The sequence below is a fragment of the Mixophyes fleayi genome, chromosome 12 (genome assembly GCF_038048845.1).
Source record: "Mixophyes fleayi isolate aMixFle1 chromosome 12, aMixFle1.hap1, whole genome shotgun sequence".
NCBI classification, from domain to species: Eukaryota; Metazoa; Chordata; class Amphibia; order Anura; family Limnodynastidae; genus Mixophyes; species Mixophyes fleayi.
The window spans coordinates 6584025-6594448 of record NC_134413.1 but is presented as its reverse complement, the minus strand read 5'-3'; the positions used below and the strand labels follow the sequence as shown (position 1 = coordinate 6594448).

The 10424-nt window shown below is 44.1% G+C and overlaps 1 protein-coding gene across 3 annotated transcripts in view; it reads left to right on the top strand.

The window, feature by feature from the left end:
* Positions 1 to 7198: 7198 nt before the first annotated feature.
* The window catches only part of NIN (ninein), a 74233-nt gene continuing 71007 nt past the window's right edge, over positions 7199 to 10424 (top strand). For all 3 annotated transcript variants that reach the window (XM_075192257.1, XM_075192258.1, XM_075192259.1), the window contains exon 1: positions 7199 to 7312. The gene's annotated coding sequence lies outside the window, so the exon portion shown is untranslated. The remainder of the gene's footprint in view (positions 7313 to 10424) is intronic.

Genomic DNA, 10424 nt, shown 5'->3' with positions numbered 1-10424 from the left:
TACTTCTCTTCCCCCCAGTGTCAGTGCATGTCCTCGTGTTATAATACTTCTCTTCCCCCCAGTGTCAGTACATGTCCTCGTGTTCTAATACTTCTCTTCCCTCCAGTGTCAGTACATGTCCTCGTGTTCTAATACTTCTCTTCCCCCCAAGGTCAGTGCATGTCCTTGTGTTCTAATACTTCTCTTCCCCCAGTGTCAGTACATGTCCTGGTGTTCTAATACTTCTCTTCCCCCCAGTGTCAGTACATGTCCTCGTGTTCTAATACTTCTCTTCCTCCCCAGTGTCAGTACATGTCCTCGTGTTCTAATACTTCTCTTCCCCCCAGTGTCAGTACATGTCCTCGTGTTCTAATACTTCTCTTTCCCCCAGTGTCAGTACATGTCCTCGTGTTCTAATACTTCTCTTCCCCCCAGTGTCAGTACATGTCCTCGTGTTCTAATACTTCTCTTCCCCCAGTGTCAGTACATGTCCTCGTGTTCTAATACTTCTCTTCCCCCCCAGTGTCAGTACATGTCCTTGTGTTCTAATACTTCTCTTCCCCCCAGTGTCAGTACATGTCCTCGTGTTCTAATACTTCTCTTCCCTCCAGTGTCAGTACATGTCCTCGTGTTCTAATACTTCTCTTCCCCCCAGTGTCAGTGCATGTCCTCGTGTTCTAATACTTCTCTTCCCCCCAATGTCAGTACATGTCCTCGTGTTCTAATACTTCTCTTCCCTCCAGTGTCAGTACATGTCCTCGTGTTCTAATACTTCTCTTCCCCCCCAGTGTCAGTACATGTCCTCGTGTTCTAATACTTCTCTTCCCCCCAGTGTCAGTACATGTCCTCGTGTTCTAATACTTCTCTTCCCCCCAGTGTCAGTGCATGTCCTCGTGTTCTAATACTTCTCTTCCCCCCAGTGTCAGTACATGTCCTCGTGTTCTAATACTTCTCTTCCCTCCAGTGTCAGTACATGTCCTCGTGTTCTAATACTTCTCTTCCCCCCAGTGTCAGTACATGTCCTCGTGTTCTAATACTTCTCTTCCCCCCAGTGTCAGTGCATGTCCTCGTGTTATAATACTTCTCTTCCCCCCAGTGTCAGTACATGTCCTCGTGTTCTAATACTTCTCTTCCCCCCAGTGTCAGTACATGTCCTCGTGTTCTAATACTTCTCTTCCCTCCAGTGTCAGTACATGTCCTCGTGTTCTAATACTTCTCTTCCCCCCAAGGTCAGTGCATGTCCTTGTGTTCTAATACTTCTCTTCCCCCAGTGTCAGTACATGTCCTGGTGTTCTAATATTTCTCTTCCCCCCAGTGTCAGTACATGTCCTCGTGTTCTAATACTTCTCTTCCTCCCCAGTGTCAGTACATGTCCTCATGTTCTAATACTTCTCTTCCCCCCAGTGTCAGTACATGTCCTCGTGTTCTAATACTTCTCTTTCCCCCAGTGTCAGTACATGTCCTCGTGTTCTAATACTTCTCTTCCACCCAGTGTCAGTACATGTCCTCGTGTTCTAATACTTCTCTTCCCCCCAGTGTCAGTACATGTCCTCGTGTTCTAATACTTCTCTTCCCCCCAGTGTCAGTACATGTCCTTGTGTTCTAATACTTCTCTTCCCCCCAGTGTCAGTACATGTCCTCGTGTTCTAATACTTCTCTTCCCCCCAGTGTCAGTACATGTCCTTGTGTTCTAATACTTCTCTTCCCTCCAGTGTCAGTGCATGTCCTCGTGTTCTAATACTTCTCTTCCCACCAGTGTTAGTACATGTCCTTGTGTTCTAATACTTCTCTTCCCTCCAGTGTCAGTACATGTCCTCGTGTTCTAATACTTCTCTTCCCTCCAGTGTCAGTACATGTCCTCGTGTTCTAATACTTCTCTTCCCCCCAAGGTCAGTGCATGTCCTTGTGTTCTAATACTTCTCTTCCCCCAGTGTCAGTACATGTCCTGGTGTTCTAATACTTTTCTTCCCCCCCAGTGTCAGTACATGTCCTCGTGTTCTAATGCTTCTCTTCCCCCCAGTGTCAGTACATGTCCTCGTGTTCTAATACTTCTCTTCCTCCCCAGTGTCAGTACATGTCCTCGTGTTCTAATACTTCTCTTCCCCCCAGTGTCAGTACATGTCCTCGTGTTCTAATACTTCTCTTCCCCCCAGTGTCAGTACATGTCCTCGTGTTCTAATACTTCTCTTTCCCCCAGTGTCAGTACATGTCCTCGTGTTCTAATACTTCTCTTCCCCCCAGTGTCAGTACATGTCCTCGTGTTCTAATACTTCTCTTCCCCCCAGTGTCAGTACATGTCCTCGTGTTCTAATACTTCTCTTCCCCCCCAGTGTCAGTACATGTCCTTGTGTTCTAATACTTCTCTTCCCCCCAGTGTCAGTACATGTCCTCGTGTTCTAATACTTCTCTTCCCCCCAGTGTCAGTACATGTCCTTGTGTTCTAATACTTCTCTTCCCTCCAGTGTCAGTGCATGTCCTCGTGTTCTAATACTTCTCTTCCCACCAGTGTTAGTACATGTCCTTGTGTTCTAATACTTCTCTTCCCTCCAGTGTCAGTACATGTCCTCGTGTTCTAATACTTCTCTTCCCTCCAGTGTCAGTACATGTCCTCGTGTTCTAATACTTCTCTTCCCCCCAAGGTCAGTGCATGTCCTTGTGTTCTAATACTTCTCTTCCCCCAGTGTCAGTACATGTCCTGGTGTTCTAATACTTTTCTTCCCCCCCAGTGTCAGTACATGTCCTCGTGTTCTAATGCTTCTCTTCCCCCCAGTGTCAGTACATGTCCTCGTGTTCTAATACTTCTCTTCCTCCCCAGTGTCAGTACATGTCCTCGTGTTCTAATACTTCTCTTCCCCCCAGTGTCAGTACATGTCCTCGTGTTCTAATACTTCTCTTCCCCCCAGTGTCAGTACATGTCCTCGTGTTCTAATACTTCTCTTTCCCCCAGTGTCAGTACATGTCCTCGTGTTCTAATACTTCTCTTCCCCCCAGTGTCAGTACATGTCCTCGTGTTCTAATACTTCTCTTCCCCCCAGTGTCAGTACATGTCCTCGTGTTCTAATACTTCTCTTCCCCCCCAGTGTCAGTACATGTCCTTGTGTTCTAATACTTCTCTTCCCCCCAGTGTCAGTACATGTCCTCGTGTTCTAATACTTCTCTTCCCCCCAGTGTCAGTACATGTCCTTGTGTTCTAATACTTCTCTTCCCTCCAGTGTCAGTACATGTCCTCGTGTTCTAATACTTCTCTTCCCCCCCAGTGTCAGTACATGTCCTCGTGTTCTAATACTTCTCTCCCCCCCCAGTGTCAGTACATGTCCTCGTGTTCTAATACTTCTCTTCCCCCCCAGTGTCAGTACATGTCCTCGTGTTCTAATACTTCTCTCCCCCCAGTGTCAGTGCATGTCCTCGTGTTCTAATAATTCTCTTCCCCCCAAGGTCAGTACATGTCCTTGTGTTCTAATACTTCTCTTCCCTCCAGTGTCAGTACATGTCCTCGTGTTCTAATACTTCTCTTCCCACCAGTGTCAGTACATGTCCTTGTGTTCTAATACTTTTCTTCCCCCCCAGTGTCAGTACATGTCCTTGTGTTCTAATACTTCTCTTCCCCCCAGTGTCAGTACATGTCCTCGTGTTCTAATACTTCTCTTCCCCCCAGTGTTAGTACATGTCCTCGTGTTCTAATACTTCTCTTCCCTCCAGTGTCAGTGCATGTCCTCGTGTTCTAATAATTCTCTTCCCTCCAGTGTCAGTACATGTCCTCGTGTTCTAATACTTCTCTTCCCTCCAGTGTCAGTACATGTCCTCGTGTTCTAATACTTCTCTTCCCCCCAGTGTCAGTACATGTCCTCGTGTTCTAATACTTCTCTTCCCCCCAGTGTCAGTACATGTCCTCGTGTTCTAATACTTCTCTTCCCTCCAGTGTCAGTACATGTCCTCGTGTTCTAATACTTCTCTTCCCCCCAGTGTCAGTACATGTCCTCGTGTTCTAATACTTCTCTTCCCCCCCAGTGTCAGTACATGTCCTCGTGTTCTAATACTTCTCTTCCCCCCAGTGTCAGTACATGTCCTCGTGTTCTAATACTTCTCTTCCCCCCAGTGTCAGTACATGTCCTCGTGTTCTAATACTTCTCTTCCCCCCAGTGTCAGTACATGTCCTCGTGTTCTAATACTTCTCTTCCCCCCAGTGTCAGTACATGTCCTCGTGTTCTAATACTTCTCTTCCTTTGTAGAATGTTTCACCCTTTCGTGGTCCAAACCAATAATCTTGACAATATAACCGATCAATTCAGTAGACACCAATGACGCCAGGGGCAAATGCAGGATTCTTAAGGGGGGTCCATCCCCCCAAAAAAAATATATATAGAGAGAGCTGCTGCGCATGCGGCCACGCATGCACAGCAGCTCCATTTTGGGGATGCGGAATTGTACAGCAGCCGCAGCGCGGTCAAAGAAGCGTCCGTGGCAGTGCTGTATTGTGTATTGTAGTACAATACAGCACCACTGCGGACGCTTCTTTGACAGCGCCGCGGCTGCTGTACAGTACAGTGCTGATGTGTAGGGGCAATGTTTAGCGCATGTTCGTTCGCGGAGGGGAGAACCAGAAACCCCCCCTGCATGTGCCCCTGGACGCTCCTGCTTCTTAGCGAGTGAACGGTCTGAACTCCATAGTTACATAAATTCCAAGATGTTTGTCCCGATACTGGGAATGGTGGGAGGTGGGCCCTGCACAGCAGAACAGTGTTGAGTGGGTACCACGCTCCCTTGCCTTGATTTTAGGGGACACAAAGTTGTTTTCGGGGGAGACGATGGGGGCGGGGTGGCCTAGCATTACATTCCCACACCCAATCCACAACTATATGGAGCACAACAATCCCCCTTATGTCATGTATATCTATTTTGATTATTACATACTTTATTGCATGTTCAATACTTTTCTTCATTACATATTAACTTATAAAGCCCAGAGATTAAGGACACCAGGGGGGTAAATGTATTAAGCTGAGAGTTTTCCGACTGGTTTGAAAAGAGGAGATGTTGCCTATAGCAACCAATCAGATTCTAGCTGTCATTATGTAGAATGTACAAAATAAACGATAACTAAAATCCGATTGGTTTTTCAAACCCGCGAAAACTCTCAGCTTGGTACATTTACCCTCTGGTAGGAGTTTCATTGGGCAGTTGGTAAAAATTGAAAAAGGGAAAATTCCAGGGATAACAATTTTCAAGAAAAATCTTTAAAACCCGACACTCTTCCTGGTGACTACGGATAGTCGCCAACTGCGGGATTCTCACGAACATTGGTCTAGCCCATAAAATGGCTGCATCACTGCCCGTAGGTGACAGATATGCTTTAATATAAAAAACAAATTGCTTGTGTGATATCCCCATCATCTCCAAGTGTGTTTTACCTGTAACGAATATTAGCCGTTCCATCATGGAACACTTAAATAAACACAAGTGTCACAAAGAGTTTCTGACCTACGACAATAAATAAACCACTAGCAAAAAAATAAAAAGTAAAAATGGAAAACACACAAACATTCAGTTCACATGTATTTTACCATGGCAAGATGATCTGTGGATATTGCTATATGAAGATCGCTGGGATTTTATATCTCAGTATGATTTAACCCATTATCGCATAATGATACAAAACCATCTGTCTACTAACGGCTTCACCTTCTGCTGAGATAGGATTCTCTGTATGACTGTGGCTGCGAATCAACATAGGCTTTTATGTACATCCATGTCTGTGTGCAGATTCCTATAGACACACACACAAGACACAGATAATGGCACTTGTATACGCCATAAGTCTTTCCCCAGAGGTGCTATGGTCAGTTTAATGATTACTTCATAATAATAAATGCTGACAGCTTTGTGCACATGATCAACTGTGCAAATGATACAGATACTGCTAATATATTCTCTCCTAAGTCTGTGCCAGGCGTAATCTATAACAAAATGTATGTATTACTAGACCGGAGGGGACTTACAGGCATCTCTGAAGTTGCATGAACTTAAAGGGGAACATCAGACAATTCCATTGTTCAGACAGATTTGTGTTTTTTTTAGTTTTGTCTTGAACCCTAGTACTAAAAGCTGCCTCTTATATACACCACAGGGGCTTGTTTCCTGCGGTGCTGATAATTACCTTTACTTTGTGGTACCTGCAAGGAAACCATATTGATTCCAAGAGCAGCACAGGCCAGTGGCTCAGTGGTTAGCACTTCTGCCTCACAGCACTGGGGTCATGAGTTCAATTCCTGACCATGGCCTTATCTGTGCGGAGTTTGTATGTTTAACATATATGATAGATTAAACGTATGGTTATTAACAAAAAATATTATTGTTTTTTAATTATGTTTTTGGCAAATGCTCACAATCTGTACCGCATTCTGGTCATGGCGCTGGGGGGCAATATTATATGGTTCACTATGCTGCCTGCAGCAATCACAGCTATATACATCTGCAACCAATGAGTGGAGGACGTTTATGAAAACTGGTGTACAGGGAAAATGTGGCATTGCCTCTAGCAACACATAACACATCCCCTAAAGTCTTCTAAACTGCACTAGCACAGAGTGTGATTGGTTGCTATTGGGAACACCAGCTTTTACCTATGCAACAGTTTTCCTTGATGCTTCATAATAAATATTGCTGTTTGCTTAATAATAGCTCTTTATTGTACCAGGCTAAGTCATTCAGTGTTAGAGTGTTGTGTACTATGCATGACATATTATTATAATAATAATAATAATAATAAGGATGATGATAATAATAATAATATAAAAGAAACAATAATAATAATAATAATAATAATAATAATAATAGGGATGATGATGATAATAATAATAATAATAATATAAAAGAAACAATAATTATAATAAGGATGATGATAATAATAATAATAATAATAATAATAATAATAATAATAATATAGATTGTAAGCTTGCGAGCAGGGCCTTCTCACCTCTTTGTCTGTTTTACCCAGTTTGTTTATTAGTTTATTACATTTGTCCCCAATTGTAAAGCGCTACGGAATATGTTGGCGCTATATAAATAACTGATGATGATGATGATGATAATATAAAATAATAATATAAAATAATAATAATAATAATAATAATATAATTGCTGTTGCCTGTGTCTGCCTCCAGGGGGCGTCTCATGCATTAGACGGATATACACGTCATTGCCCCCTCCCCCCTCCCCCCCACAGACCATTCAAACCTCTCTGCAAACAGCTCAGTGTTGGGGGAGCAGCGGAGGAGACACCCGGGAGCCCGGGGACCCCCAGGATGAGACGGCCCCAGACACAGTGACCATCTGGGTGAGTAACGGTTCCTGGGATCCGGGGCGGGAGCTGGAACTGCAGCATCCTGAGCTCCATCGCCGGATGTCTGAGGGCAGAGCCCCGGCCGGGTGAGGGCTGGATGGGGTGCAGGGGGGTAACTGGCCCCCATCAGTGCCCAGCTGGGGTCATCTCCGTGCATCGTGTCTGCCCCGGGACCTGCTGGGCACGAGCTGACGCTCTTGGGCACTGAAATGCTCAATGGGGGGCATTGGCCTCGCAACTTGGCAGTGGTTGGCACAGGGCATTCAACTGCTGAAATGCACAGGGGTCCGGAGCTGAAGGGTTAAATGCACGGGGGTCCGGAGCCGCATGGGTTAAATGCACAGGGGTTCGGAGATGAACGTGTTAAATGCACAGGGGTCCGGAGATGAACGGGTTAAATGCACAGGGGCCCCGGGCTGATCTTGTTATATATGTTCTATAGCTCGCACTTGAATGGTAAATGTATGTTAGATGCCTCAGTGATCACAGTGGGGGCGGCGGGGGGGAGTAAGTGGCTCCAGTGTAGGATACGAGCTCCCATGATTCCAGACTAATTACACTTGTAAGACCGTTTGGTGGCCCCTTATCCACACAGGGAATCATTTCCTCCTCTCCCCCCCCTTTGAATTGTGTCACTGACTGGTTAATTGTACCATTGGTTTAATGACAATTATAATGATCATGTTTTGCATTCCTGACACTGATTGAATAAGAATGATTGGATTGTGCTCTGTTAGTAATAGGTCACAGCCCAGGTTTAGTTGCACCCACCACAGCCTGGTAATAGGACCAGGGGTGACCCTGGCAGAGAGCTGTTGGTATAGTTGGGTTATAACTTGCATCATGGGTTCATCCTGTGCTGACAGCTCACTGCTTGGGGAGATACAGTCCTCACCCAGGAGCAGTGTTTGTACTTGGGTTTGGTTGGTGTCTGGTTGCCTAGGCTTGTGGATGAGGTCTGAGCACAAGTGAAGCATTCATAGTATTATCTGCTGGTCTAATGCTCAGACACCCAGCTGCTGCCATTGTTCCTATCTCAGTGGCCTGAGTGTAAACCTGAAAGCAGGTCCAGGTTATCTCCTATCTTTGGTACCAGGAACCCTCTGTCACTTCAGACTGTATTAAACTCTTTGTAGTCAGCGGAACCGTACAATCCTTGTTTGTAATTCTAAAACATTTGTTATTATAATTCTAACTTTTACCCTTATAAAGTTATCTCACTTCCTTCTATTGACCACGAATATGTTATGAAAATACTTTCCCATCCGCTTCTGAATCATAACATCACTTGTTATAATAAAGAATAATTTTTCAGCAGCTACCTGTTAATATTGATTTGTTAATCTATTAAGTGCTCAGTGATGTCACTGGTTCCTAGTCATTTGTCATGGATATTGGTCCCTCCCATAAAATGGCTGCCTCCACTGTTTGCATGTAATGGGCACACTTTAAAGATTTGTCTATTTGACAGTGGTACATAAAGTAACCTTAGTACTGGGTTTCCCACATACAGTCCTCAGTGTCCCTCTAACCTCTAACAGTGCAGGTTTTCCAGGTGACCAGTGATATAATTCTACCACCTGTGGCTCTGTTACAATGTATCAGTCAGTAATGACTACACCTGTGCTCCAGCAAGGATATATGGAAAACACGCACTGTTAGGGCTCCCTGAGGACTGGATTTGGGAAACCACTGCCTTGGTACATACATCATCATACCAGTTTCTCCAACCCTACAGTCGCATGGAGCGGTCTATATTTTTAAACTACTAGAATGCCCACTGAATGTATCTCCTAACTCACGTTTGTATAAAGTGGCTATGCCGTAAAGAGAGGCATCTCTTAATCGTAAGCAGAAGGTAAGAATATTCTGGAGACATGTAAGATAATACTACAGTAGTGAAGTCATAATGAATCCCAAATGATGATTCATTGGAGTGATCTGATTTAATGGTGCGTTCCGAGAAGGGTCATGTAAAGTCTATTCCTCAGTGAATCATTTTCCACCTTCAGATGCCCTTAATGTTATTGGCATCAGAACCTTCTTCAGTAACTCTTACTATTACTAAATATTTGTATATTTATCTTTTGTTTTCCTCCTTCTCAGCCATGAATTTATATCCGTGTCAGCAGATCTGGTTTTTAATGATTTCTGACACATTTGATACAATTGTCTCTAGGAAGCCGCTTTGTGTTCTATCTCAGAGCTTAAAAAGCACAGAAGGAAACTAACATCAACATATTTAGTAAAAGTTGCAGAAGGGCGCATACATTCAAATAAATTAGTCACCTGAAGGTGAAAATCCCTTTAAAGGAAAGATATACTATATACAGAGTGGTTTATTTTCATGTTTACGGAGCATTTATAGTGCGTAAATAGTGTATTCTTCCTGTAAGACGAGAGTTTTTTTTTATTTGGGATCTGCGCCGGTACTTTACGGATTCACTTTGACACTCGTGTTGTTGGAATGAAAGGCGGTTGTTTATCTTTGGTTAACCAGTAGCAAACACAATACTGAGCTGAGTCTATTGAAGAGTTTAGTTGGGTTGTATATAATTAAACACTGTGCAATCCTCTTAAGTGCCGGCCTGCCTGTGTCTGTCTCAGTGCTGCAGGCTGGGTGTGTAATGTTTGTTTGCTGGTGAATGGCTCTGTGGAGCGTAACTCCGTTGCTAGGGAGCAGATGCTTTGTTTTGTCCCCGTAGGTAGCGGTTATGGTCCAGGTTGTTGTCCCAAATGGAGACATTTGCACAATGAAGTGACAGTCAGTAAGATATCTCCTTCCACAGGGCTAGTGGTACGATATTGGTGCCTCTCGGCGCTGGGCTCCGTCCTGACCCTGTCTTGTGTTTAGTTTGTGTCTCTCCCTGTGTTTTCTGTGCATTTCTTCCTAAAGTAATAATACATACGTGTAAGTTAATTGTTCCCGGTCAGGAAATTAGATTGTAAGCTCCACTGAGCTCTAGAGACTGATGTCCGCAATAAAAACAGATTGTCCAGCGCTACATAATGATGTTATGTGACTAAAAGCTGGAAATACACCAGATGAAAATGTAGAATGATTTGTTACAAACCAATTTAGAAGGAATCTTAATAGTAGATTCAT